General features: G+C 49.5%; 1 protein-coding gene across 1 annotated transcript in view; it reads right to left on the reverse strand.

The window, feature by feature from the left end:
• The window catches only part of Mlph (melanophilin), a 54,948-nt gene extending 46,821 nt beyond the window's left edge, over nucleotides 1-8,127 (reverse strand). Inside the window, exon 1 of the mRNA XM_052750444.1 lies at nucleotides 8,004-8,127. The gene's annotated coding sequence lies outside the window, so the exon portion shown is untranslated. The remainder of the gene's footprint in view (nucleotides 1-8,003) is intronic.
• Between the last annotated feature and the right edge of the window lie 5,593 nt (nucleotides 8,128-13,720).

Below are 13,720 nucleotides of genomic sequence, written 5' to 3' on the forward strand. Positions count from 1 at the left end.
AAGAGCACTTGTTACTCTTACAGAGGACACAGATTCCATTCCCAGCACTCATGTGGTAACTCACAGTCATCCAGGGTCTGTCTGGCACCCCCTTCTGGTCTCTGTGGGCACTGGGCATGCAGGAGGTACATATATACACATGCAGGAAAAACACCACACATACAATAAAAATAAATAAATCTTTTTTGTTTGTTTGTTTTTCAAGACAGCGTTTCTCTGTGTAGATGGCTCAGCCGTTAAAGGCTAGGCTCACAACCAATAATATAAATCTTTAAAAAATTAAAGACCTTGAAAACTTTTAGATGGATTCAAGGTGGTATACATTAAAGTGAAGATCTATGGCACGAAATATAAAGAATAAAAGGTCAAATTCCTCCTGCTCTCAAGCCCAGTCTCTAAAAGCAATGGTCATTGATGATTTATGTGATGTTTCTGACTTGTTCCGTGTGTATGAGTGTGCATGTATGTGTGTATATGATTGAGTATATGACTCTGTGTGTGCATATGACTTAAGTATATGACTGAGTGTGACTCTCTCAGGGTGCATATGATTGAGGATATGACTCTGTGCATGTGTACATGGCTGATTATATGACTGTGTATATGGCTGAGTGTTTGACTCTGTGTGTGCGTATGACTGAGTGTGACTCTCTCTGTGTGCATATGATTGAGTATACAACCGTGCGTGTGTGTGTGCATGACTGAGTATATGACTCTCTTTTTCTGTGTATGTGACTGAATATATGACTGTGTGTGTGTATATAATTGAGTATATGACTCTGTGCATGTGTGCATGACTGAGTATATGACTCTCTGTGTGTATATGAATGAGTATATGACTCTGTGTGTATGTGTGCACAGGACTGAGTGTATGGCACACTCTGTGTGTGTGTGTGTGTGTGTGTGTGTGTGTGTGTGTGGTTAAGCAGTTGGCTGACTGGGGTTCCTGGGAGAAGCATGACTTTCTGGCTGCCTCACCCTGGGCAGGCTGCCTCCATCAGGCTCAGTGCTCGTCCACACCTGGTGGAGGGATTAACAAAATCAGTGCAGTAAGTTCTTTGGATTCAGCACACACAGTACACAGTGGAGTCTGCCATGTGGTGAGCTCCTGGGAAACATTCACTACAGTCAGCAGAAAGCTGTGTCATCTTTTCTGATGACTACAGGACATGCACAGCATGACTGCGAGCTGTCTACTGATGGACAGATGATTTTTAAAGATAGTTCTTCCACAAATATCATCCTACCAACATTCTGTATTTATGGTGATTTATATGGTGCAGATGTGATCACTCCTCTACTTACACACTTAGAGCAAGCAGTATCTCTAAAATAAAATCGAAATTTGGAATTTTAATCTGAGTCAAAGAGTTTGTGTTTTTTAAGAGAATACTTTAAAATTAGAAGCAATTTTAAAATTGTTGAAGCAATCTCAATAAAAAGTGACACAAAGAATTCCCCACGTCCCTCAGCCATTTGGGAGGGACTATGATGAGCAGTGACCACAACAGGCTACCTTAGCCCTGCTTCAGAACCTGGCTTGGGGGTCCAGTTTCCTCTCTTCACAGATGGGGGAATCCATATGCCCCCTGCCTTCCATTTAGTGGCATAAAGGACTGGGGTCCAGTGGTTTCTGACTCCCCAGAAGCTTACCTAACGACAATATGCGGCCCAGGGGAGTATCCTCTGTCCCCTCAGGAAACACCAGAAGGAAGAGAATAAGGTAAGAGAGTAGACACAGATAAGATGGCAAGATCCCCAAAGGGAGAGTTGTCATTGATGTGAGAACCTAACCTACCACTACACAGCGTAACTGACTGCCAATACACTAACCTACCACTACACAGGGTAACTGACTGCCAATACACTAACCTACCACTACACAGGGTAACTGACTGCCAATACACTAACCTACCACTACACAGGGTAACTGACTGCCAATACACTAACCTACCACTACACAGCGTAACTGACTGCCAATACACTAACCTACCACTACACAGGGTAACTGACTGCCAATACACTAACCTACCACTACACAGGGTAACGACTGCCAATACACTAACCTACCACTACACAGCGTAACTGACTGCCAATACACTAACCTACCACTACACAGGGTAACTGACTGCCAATACACTAACCTACCACTACACAGGGTAACGACTGCCAATACACTAACCTACCACTACACAGCGTAACTGACTGCCAATACACTAACCTACCACTACACAGGGTAACTGACTGCCAATACACTAACCTACCACTACACAGGGTAACTGACTGCCAATACACTAACCTACCACTACACAGCGTAACTGACTGCCAATACACTAACCTACCACTACACAGGGTAACTGACTGCCAATACACTAACCTACCACTACACAGGGTAACTGACTGCCAATACACTAACCTACCACTACACAGGGTAATGACTGCCAATACACTAACCTACCACTACACAGCATAACTGACTGCCAATACACTAACCTACCACTACACAGGGTAACTGACTGCCAATACAGAAGATTTGTCCAGCTCAAGTCTCCTGATGCAACAGCCCAAACGACCAGGAGACAGGGCAAAGTTACTGGCTGTATCCAGAGGCAGGACAACATTTGGACAAAAGGGACAGTCAGTAGGACCTAGTACTTAGATGCACCAGATGCTGGAATCATGACAAAGTTTGAATATGAAATGTCAATCTGTTGAAAGCTTGGTCCCAAACTGGTGGCACCATTCTAGGAGGTTCGGGAAATGTCAGGAGGCAGAGCCTAGCAGAGGAAAGTGTACCTGGTGCCACCATCCATCTGCCTCTCTGTTTCCTGTCTTCAAGGTGAATGACTTTAAAATGTTCTCCCTACCACAGAGCTCAGCCTCATGGAGCAATGGAGTCAAGTGGCTGGACAGAAACTTCTGGAACTTGGAGCCACACTAACTAAATCTTCCCTTATTTACGTTACTTCCTCAGCTCTTGTCATAGTGGTGAAAGGTCTCACCAACACAGACTTTATGGCAGTTATCATAAATGCGCCTCACAAACCTATATCATAAAATAGCCCAACAGTCGATTTCAAACCATCAAGCAATCAACTATTAACCCCTAAAGCAAGGAGGCCAAAGTATCACCCGTTAGCTGTGCCATCTTGGGGAAGAATTTCAATCATACTGTGCCTCAATTACTCTGTCTACATAGTGGAAATCTCAGGCTTCACCTTGGAGGCAAAGCATAGCACAGGATAGCACCATGCAGTGTCCACCAATGGCCATGTCCCTTCTGAACTAACGAGTCCGGTTCCGTGCAGGGGAGGGACACAGCTGGAGGAAAGTCTGTGTGTCTCCATCGCTCTTGTAGTAGGATACATGGGACCCATTTCTGTACAGTGAAGGTGGGGGGTGGGGAGAGGCCACTGGGGACCCCTTCACTAGAGAAAGTTCTTTGCCATTCTGTTTCTTTCGCTTCCTCTGGCCTGAAACTTAGATAGGGGTGTAACTTGAATTGCTAAATGGTCTTATTAATTAAAAAAAAAACCAGAGCCAGATATTGGGGTGAAAGCTGAAAGATCAGAGAGAAAGCCAGCCACGTCTTACCTCCAGCAAAACCTTAGCTCAAGAGAACAACTTCCTGTTTCCTCACGTCTTACTATGGCAGGACCTTTCTGTGTCCTGCCATATTACTTCCTGGGATTAAAGGTGTGTGTCCTTCCCAAGCAAGGAAGAAAGACATGAGATCTCAAGTCCTGAGATTAAAGGTGTGTGCCACCACTGCCTGACTCTGTTTCCAGTGTGGCCTCGAACTCACAGAGATCCAAACGGACCTCTGCCTCCCGAGTGATAGGATTAAGAGTGTGTGCACTGGCCTCTATGTCTAATCTAGTGGCTGGCTCTGTCCTCTGATCCCCAGATAAGCTTTATTGGGGTGCACAATATATCACCATATAGGGGTAGTGGTCTAGAGCTCTGGAAAGTGTCTGGCAACCAGGAGGAGACAAGTGTAAGCCTCCCTCAGGAGAAAGAGATAAGGATCTTGAATGGAAGGACAGGTTTGGACACCTATTATATCACTGAGCTGTCTTCTCAGTAGACAGTCCATCTCTAAACCTCTTGCTATGGGAACAAAATTAGCAGCCGATGTAAGCCGCTGTCAGGTGGGCATGGAGGTTAATGTAGCTGACTCTGGAGATGAGTAGGAGGAAGGTGGATCTTTGTGCTCTGTCAGGCTCACAACTATCAAGTAAGGTGGTTTCCTTCCAAAACGGTCCCCAGGAAGCAAAGGTGTGAAGACAGAACTTCTGCCTGCCTGGCTTAAGATACAAGGGATTAATATTTGTCTTGTAGATACCTTTTGTGATTCTCCTGCCTCAGCCTCCCGAAGGCTGGAATTGCATCCTTACCCTTCTCTCTTGCTTGCTTTCTTTTCTCCGTCCCTGAGTCCTTCCTAAAAGTCTTTCATTCGCTGTGTGCCAGAGATGAGGGTCTGGGACACCCTGCAGGACCGGTCCCCGACATCCCCTATAAGGACGGTAAGTCTGTACCAGGCCCCATTGACATCCTTTACTGGCAGGGCCCTCCTGGGATTGTACAGAGGGGATTCTCCCCAGGCTGGCCTCAGGGACCCAGTCCTGGGCAGGATGAAAGCAGTGTCCTGCTGTGACTCCTCCATACCGAGAGGGGGCGACAGAGCCACAGCTGGTGGACCTGGGGCGCAGTGCCAAACCATCACCCGCAGGCAGGAGGGCGGTCACCTGTCACAGTCAGCTGACCGGAACCAGCCCCTGTCCAGTCTCCTGTGTTTAATTCAGAGACACCTTCCCAGGCCCCTCGACACCTTTCTTAGTGATGGTAAAGTCGTGTTTTAGCCTCTCACCCTCCGCCTCCCTCACCTTCCAGGGTCCCCCATCTGTGTCCCCTCCTTCCCGTCCTGGCTTCCCTGGAAGCCTCTTGGTGTGCAGCCAGCCACAGTGACTCACACGGCCTGAAGGGCAGGGCTGCGGCTTCTGTGCAGGGCGCCCGCCCTGTCTGTCCCCGCGGTGGTGGCCTGGAGCCCACCCAGGAGGGTGGGGGAAGACACTGGGCTTCAGGCCACCCACTCCTGGGACACTGTTGCCTTTTGTTAGGAGACCTTCATCGGGGAACCTAGTTCCACCACCCCATGTTCTGGTGGCCTATCCTTGTCTCTGCCCTGCACTTCAGAGTGAAACCATGCTAAGTCATAACCAGGTTGCTAGCTTGGTACTCCCACTCAATAGTTCTCATCCCTAAACTTCTTAGTGCTCAATTTTGTTCTCCCCATTCCCCTTCCCTTCTGTCCCCCTTCCCTTCTGTCCCCCTTCCCTTCTGTCCCGCTTCCCTTCTGTCCCTCTCCCCGCTCCTTTCCTCCATCCCCTCCCCCCTTCTCCCTCTCCTCCCAATACTAAATTAAACAAACAGACAGACTCCGCTCTCGATGTCCTGGCCTTGGTTGTTGGCCAGCCCAGGGGACTGCTTTGCAGAGCCTAGGAACTGTTGAGTCATTGGTTCCATTCCAGCTCTGCTTGGGGAGTCCCTTGGTAGGGGTGGAATGCGGGGATTTCCCATCACCAGGATCCCCAGCCCATTTCCTATATACATCCTGGGACCTCTAGGCCTGCAGGGACCCACCCACATACAGCCTCCTGGGGACCTAAGGCTAGGAAAGCCCCCATCTCTCCATGAAGCTGCTACTGCTGGGAAGGCTGGGCCCGGGACCCTGGGAAAGTCCTGCCCCCTGCAGGCCAGCCTCTAGAGGCGGGTAGGGCATCACTGCATGTAGGTTGATGTTGGGGGTAGGTGCAGTGGGGGGAGGGGCAGGCATTGTTTTCTAGTGGGAGGTAGGGCCACCACAGGGGTTTTCCAATGGGGCATCCTTCTGAATGCCCTGAGATCTCCTCCTTTTCTGGTATCCACCTTGATGGAGCAGGATGGAGTCAAGCCCTCACAGAAGTGAGCGCACTGCAGGACAGAGCCTAAGACCGTTCAATGCTTGAAGACTCCTGATGGGGTGGGGGTGGGGTTGATCTGTGCATCCCAGTCATAGCCTGAGATGGAGACGGGGCGAAAGTGTTGCCCAGGGACTCCTGGTGAAGGTTTGGTATAGCAAGGCTAAGCGAGGGAGGTGATCCCTCCTTTCATCTGGCCACAGCAAAAGCCACCCACCTGAAAGCCAGAAGAACAGAGGAGGGTGTAGGTTCTGAGACAGGACAGTGTATCCCTGAGACTGCTGCCACAGAGCTGGGGGGCACAGTGCATCCACACCTGGTGGCTACCGTGGCTTTCTTTTGTCCACCGAGGTCCTCTGGCCCCTCGTTGGCTGAGCCCAGTGAGAAGACAGAGGCCAAGGCCGGGGGTGATGATATTGCCCCCTGCGGCTGGAGTCAGGGAGGCAGAAGAGATCAGAGAAAGGTAAATTGGAGTTTCTGGCTCCAGGAGCACTTCTGGCCTGGGATGTCTTGGGACTTTGGGGTTTTATATGCATTCCTAATTAGAAAGCAGCTGGCCATGTACCCATCCTGGCAGGAGGGTAGATATTCTAGAGAGAGACACACTCATGCTCCCCCACCCCGCCCCCTTGCTATCAGAATATTAAAACAAACCCCCAAGAAATAGGAATTTCCCAGGAACCTGCTGGGAAAAGCAAAAAGCTGGGACCCCAGGGCCAGCCAGAGGGAGGACATTACTTCCTAGGAAGAGATTTCAGTTTGAACAGTTAGTCAGACCACCTTTCAGGAGAGCGGAGCCCAGATGATGATGACAACCCACCTTGGTCGGGACTGCTTATTTCTTTGTGCTTCTTGCTCTCTGGTTAAACCTAAATCTCACGACAGTGCCTGGAGATGGACTTTTAGGGGTCACTAAACCTCTTTATCTGTTCCTTCCCCCAGCGTGGTTAATCTTATTTTTTTGCCTTTAATCATCACGTGTCTTTTGAAATAGCCAATTGATGAGAGGCAGTAAGGCCTAGCTTGTTAGGGCTGCCAGGCCCCCGGCTTGTGTGATCTAAAAGTTCTAGAGAGTAGCAGTGGTGTGAGCTGTCAACTACATCCCAGGCCATCTGCCACACCATAGGCCATCTGGGCTCTTGGCATTTGGGGGAGAAGGTGAGTCTGGGCGGGGGGGTCGGTTCAGGGTTTCTCAGCACCACATGGTTACAGCCAAGCTTTCAGCACCCGTGTCTGGCCCCAGCAATTGCCGTTAAGTAAACAGAGTCCGGGTCCTCTACTGGTAATTCTAGACCAGGTGAGTTCGGAGTAGACACTGTAGACACGGGCAGTTGATAATCCTAAGAGAAAGGCCTCCTCAGGAGTGGAGAAAGGACCTTGGACTCCAGGAGATGGTGTGCCTCAAAGGGGGCAGTAGCCAAGGACCTTGAGAGGGGTGTCACCCCGGATCAGGCCAAGCCCATCCTCTGCATTGCAGTCCCAGCTGAGGGTTGTTCGCCCCCTTGTGATGCTCACAGTGGCTTCCCGTGATACACAGATGCTGTCAGGCCCACACTGCTTGAGGCCCTGCACTAGGCATCCCCTCTGTGACTCCTCAGCTCTACAGCAGGCCTGTGGGCATGACATCATACTTTACTGATGGAGGAGGGCCTGAGGCTCAGGGAGGCTGTGGCCTTCCAGAGAACCTATGACAGTACGTGGTGGAGCAGGATCCCCCCCCAGGCTAGTCTGAGGCAAGTATGGCTTTTGTGCCTCTTTCTTTCACAGATTCCCCTCAAAGGCCACCGGGATACTGAAGGTTTCTGAGAGGCTGGAGGCCATTGATTTAGTGATGCTGACGTAGGATCTCAGGTAGAGTCACTTGAACTCCTTCAGGTACCAGGACATGTCCCTTGGACCTCTAATATTCTGTCTTTTGAGATGCCCTTTCCTCTTCTGGCCCAGGCCCAAGCATCCTCTTCTAGGGTATGTATCTTAACAACCACACTTCACTTCTGCTTTCTTCCCTGCAACCGAACATCCCCCTCCACCCTCACCAGATACCTGCTTATCCTTAGGGGAAGGAGACCAGAAGAGCCAGTGCCTCAGGGTCAACAACCTTCTGACCCCTGCCTATGCGGTTTCCTCTTCTTCTGGATGCAGGCTTTAACGGCCAGGTCTCCCCAGGCTAGACGGTGGTTTCTCCAGGCATCTGGTGCCCTCTTCTGGCTGGTTTGGTTACTGCATGGGCTTTAAGGGCCCAAGAGACCTAGGGTGCCAGGCAACACAGCAATTAACACAGAGCTGTCCCAGCCCACTGGTCATGTCTGCTAGTGAAACCTCCAGCTGTGGTGACAGGTGTCCAGCCCCTGTGATGAGAGACCTGCTTAGAGTTCTGTGGTAGGTGGGAAATCCCACCGATCTCTGTTTTTCTCTCAAAGGTCGGACACTCACTCCTTGTTGTCTTCCAACATGGCCGGGTTCTGGAGCAGGTATTGCTACCTTCTTGATTCTAATTTGCCCTTCATCTGTCACAGGATCTTCAAAAGACTGAGGGAAGTGAAACTCTCCTTGTAAATGAGCAGGTTACAATGTTAGGGGTTACTCAAGGACCACAGGAATCAAAATGTTGGGTTTGATGGCATGATAGACACATGGCTCTTGATTCCATTCAGGGGGTGAAAAGTTTACAGAGCATTCTGGGTAGTTTTATGTCAACTTGACACAACTAAAGTCATCTGAGAGGTGGGAACCTCAATTAAGAAAATGCCTCCATAAGATCAGGTTGTAGGCAAGTGTGCAAGGCACTTTTCTTAATTAGTGATTGATACGGAGGACCCAGCCCACTGTGGGTGGTGCCATCCCTGGGCTGGTGGGAACTCAGACTGGCAAGCCATGGGGAGCAAATAGCATCCCTTTGTGGCCTCTGCATCAGCCCCTGCCTCCAGGTTCCTGCCCTGCCTGAGTTCCTGCCCTCCCTACTTTTGATGATGAACTGTTATAGGAACTGTGAGTGAAATAAACCCTTTCCTCCCCAAGTCGATTTTGGCCATAGTGTTTCATCACAGCAATAGGAACCCTAACTAAGATACAGAGGTTTATAGCGCTGCCCGGACCACTAATGCGAAAGGATGGAGGTGGCTGTATACACACACACACACACACACACACACACACACACACACACACACACACACGTGCGCACCACACAGCTGTGTATTATGTAAGACATTGCCATTGAGAGAAGCCAGGTCAAAGGCTTGTAGATTCCTCTGTTACTTACCACACATGAGTTAACAATTGCCACAAAGTAAAAAACTTAAAATATAAGTGGGTTCTGGGAGAGATGAAGCTTGTACACGGTGTTTGTGTAAACCGAGCCAGCGACTGTCAGTGAGCAAGCAGGCAAACACGTTGTCACATGTGTTCATCATGGAGGCTATGTTGCAATAGAAAAAGCAAGCTGAGGCCCTTGCAGAGCAGACGAGTGAGCCCCACAGACATCGCCCCATGTGAAGGAGACGCAGGTGTCACAGAGTATAGTTGTGTGTTTATGAGTCTCTAGGGGGCAAATCTGATCTTCAGTTTAGATGTGCGGCTGCCTGGGGTTAGGGTCAAGAAGGGCTGCCACAGAATTTGCAAATGTCTCTCAGGCTGAAGGAAATGTTTTGCATCTCGCTGAGGTGGTGGTATGCATTTTAGAGCATTTGCTGGTCTCAGTTACACAAGAGTGTCAGGATTCACTGAGCTAGGCTTCAAACAAGTGCGTCTTACTGTATGTAAATCATATCCAGTTGGGAAGAATAGTTCATCCAAATCCAAGTGGGAGGTTTGGCCCGGTGGGGGAGCAGGTAACTGATGGCAAGTTTAGAGGAAACTTCCCCATGTTCCATTGACGACCGCTGGAGATTTATTGCTTTAAGTATTTCCCTGTCCTGTGTAGATAATTTAACTCATCCCAGCTGGGCCCTAACGATCCCATCCGCTGTGGTCTCGTGCGGCTCATCAGCTATTTAAAAACTTCCACAGCAAAGAGACTTTTGGCACTGAAATTATATACATCAGTATCCCAAGGCGAGCGGCTCCCCCCTTGTTCACTTCTCACTCACATGGAGTTCCTTCAGGATGGAATCAAGATGTGTGACTTCAGCATTTTCTTCCCCCCCAAGGATGAGTCTGCTGAGGCGGATATGGCGGAGCACCACTTAGATCTTTCTTCCAAAAGAACATGCTGGAAAGCTGGAGGCGGGAGTTGGCCGGCAGCCTCTGCTTCAGCGCCTTCAGCATCTGTTGCAGTATGTGAACCTCAGCCCTCTCTGGAGGCAGCTCCACAATAGTGCTTTTCTAGAAATACCAGGGCCAGACAGAGCCTGGTGGCTTCTGCCCAGCGCAGCTGCTTGCTTGTCTCATTCAGCATCATGGGCTGGGGTTCTCTCTCCAGGGGTAGACTCTGTGGGCTGGGGTTCTCTCTCCAGGGGTAGACTCTGTGCCACCAGAAGCCTTCTGTCTTCCTACACCAGCTCCCCTTTCTTCTTTTGTGGGCTCTGTCCACCACCCATCTCTGCCCAAGTGATCTGCCTCTGCCATGCTTCCCAAAGGACCAAAACCATCTGTTAGTTAGATACTCATTGTAGCCAAGGCCTGAGGGACAACAGGTCAGGACCCAGAAGGTCACTTGGAGGCCCAAGATGCAGAGGTGTTTCCGTGGAAGGAGGTGCTATCTAAAGTCGGGGAGGGCAGGGGTAGGGGTGGGAGGGAGAGACAGACAGATAGACACACACACACATATACACACAAGAGAGAGTGTGAGCGGGAGTGTGTGTGTGTGTGTCTTCCTCACTGGTCTTCCCCAGACCTCCCCCAGTGCCTGTGTGTCTGAGCCCACCCAGAAGCTAGAAGACAATGGTTTGGGAATGCTTTCCCTTCACCGCCAAGCATGGGAGGCGAAGCTCACATGTGAATCTGAGGCAATCCTAGGATACCACCCAGTTTCTCATCCTACTAATATATTAGAACCTCCCAGGATTCTGCATAGGTTAGTGCACGGCCTGCAGGCTGGAGAAGGGTCATGGGAGAGAGAAAAAGCTCTGCAATGTCCATGCCCAATCCAGCGGAGGAGAGGCAGGGGTTCCTCGAAGGCTGTTTTCACTTTGCTGGATGTTTGTACATTTTCAGGATAAACGTTTCAAAACGGGGAAACCCAAACCTATAACCAGAATGTTCCTCTTTAGCGGAGGACATGGGCGGGAGTCTGCCTGCCTCTCTTTTCTCCGGGGCACAGCCCAACAGCCTCCTCTTTATCCTTGCAGAATCAGCAGCTAGGGTGATGGGACCCCATCTACAGCACCCCTGCTCAGTCTGCCATCATGATTGGACTGGAGGTCCGTGTCCATGGCAGGCATTTATTCATCTACCCTGTGTGGCTCATCCACTGTCTCACAACTCCCAAGTGAGCTACTTAGGTTTAAACAGCTGACCCCGGGCATAGTGGTATGTAAGAGACCCACCTACTTGGCTGGCTGAGGTAGGAGGATTGCTTGAGCCCAAAAGTGTAAGGACAGTCTGGGAACATAATGAGACCCCGGGAAAAGGTGTGGGGCGGGGGGTGAGGGAGGGAGAGAAGGAGTGGGGAGAAACACATCATAAAATACAAAAGTCCATCTTTTATTTATATATTATATATTATTTAGCATGACAGGCTTGGGGCATTGTGACTTCCTTGCTGTGGTTGGGTGACCGTGACCTAGCTCACTGTGCCCTCTACATTGTCCTTAATCCTCCACTGCTCCCTCCTGGTTTCTGGGAACATCTGGACTTGGAATGCTGAACTCATCCACTTACCTCTGGCTATCTCATAGCTGTGTTCCACAGGACAGGTTAACCCATGACCCAGTTTGCAATTTGCCTTATCTGAGGACCACATCTATTTGCCTAAAACTTTAATATGGATTCTTTTTTTTTTTTTTTTTTTGGTTTTTTGAGACAAGGTTTCTCCGTGTAGTTTTGGTGCCTGTCCTGGATCTCTCTCTGTAGATCAGGCTGGCCTCAAACTCACAGAGATCTGCCTGGCTCTACCTCCCGAGTGCTGGGATTAAAGGCGTGTGCCACCATCAGCTGGCTTAATATGGATTCTTTAGAAGCGAGGTCCTATTATGCTTCCCCAGTAACAACTGCAAAGTCAAGCATTTTCAGTGTGCTCAGGAAAGCTTCATTGGACACAAAACCAAACAGGCTCTGCCTATAGCCTCAGAGATTAAATACATTCCTGTTCCACACAATGCTAACTCACTGGTGCTTAGATCGATTATCAGAGGTACTGATCCTGTATCATTGCCTTTGGTCTCTCCCTTCCCAAAGTACCCTGTCTGCCTTCCAACAATCCCAGACCACACATTCTGCTGAGCCAGGCTATCTTCTAAGTGACTTGGGGACACTTAGAGCATGAAGCATGACCCTCACTGAGCCCACCTCTGCAGGAACTTCCTGGCTCTTGCTCTTCTGGTCTCAGCTCTTCCACATTTCCTTGGACTCAGTACTTCCTGGGGTGGCTTCAGCTTGCTTAAGTTCCTTTGTTGATTGTATAAATATCCCATAATCAGCCCAACTCAAAGGCATGCATCTAGATGGGCTATGTGATGTGAGGCAGGTACATGACAGAAGAGAGTGGCGTGGCTAAAGCTAAGAGGATCTTCCATGATACATCAGGATTGAGCTGTTGCGTTATTAACTATGATTTCTCCTCTCAACCCAATGGTGTGTGGAAATCATGCTGTTCCAATAGAGGGTGGCATGGGAATAATTTGACAGGTTGATTGTGTTTTTTGTTGCTTGGGTCTAGAAACCTGACTGGGAATGGGGAGGGAATGAAGAAAGGACTGACAGACACATATGGAAAATCTAGGTTTGGGTGGGCTGTGAAAACTGATAGAGCAACCCCAATACTGCATAATAGCATAGAACTTCATTGTGGGGGACCAACCTCCACTTTTACGTCCAGGGTACTCTTGAGCAGGGAGAAGTGGGAAATACTTAGAAAGAGATACCTAGACAACGAGAGGAAAGACAGAAACACAGGATCGCCTCGGGAGGGCCTGGGTCAAAACCTACCAGCCCAGAACTTTATTCAAAAGGACTTTTTATTACAATGCCAAGGGGAGAGGCAAAAGATCTCCCCCTTGCGAGATACAGCCAAGTGTAGACCCTTCCAAACACCTGGTCCCCAGGCCTGTGGTCCAATCAACCTCTTATGCAGCCCTGCTGGGTAAAGCCACTAGGAAACCTCGGTGGGCTCCAACACCTCGTCATGCTTATTATGCACAGCATGCGGGGAAGAACTTAGGCATTCTCAGAGGGAGGTGTCTGTGGGTGCAGTTTCAGACTGTAAGCCCCCAGGGAGGAGGAAGCCGCAGTTGCCAGCTTTCACACACACCAGTCAATCATTTATAAGCACTCATACTTGGACCAGAGGAAGGCTTTGCCAATTCTTGAGCCTGATCCATATGGCTTTGCCAATTTCCCATGGATCTGAGGCATGGGGTCCTTAACATGTCTATTCCCATTTCAGCAACACACATTCACTCAGGACTTAATCCGCTCTTGACACATCCGCTCAAAACTTCCTCAGCTTCCCACATAACAGCCACCATGTAGATATTGACCAAGTATCTCCTGGTAGCCTGGCACCTCCCCTTTCTTGGTCATAAGAACCCCATGAGAAAACTAATGTGACTGATTTTATAGATGAGAAAAGTAATATTCAGAGAAACATGACGAAGGCCCAC

This window comes from Peromyscus californicus, unplaced genomic scaffold (genome assembly GCF_007827085.1).
Source record: "Peromyscus californicus insignis strain IS unplaced genomic scaffold, ASM782708v3 Scaffold_21__1_contigs__length_65335640, whole genome shotgun sequence".
Lineage (NCBI taxonomy): Eukaryota > Metazoa > Chordata > Mammalia > Rodentia > Cricetidae > Peromyscus > Peromyscus californicus.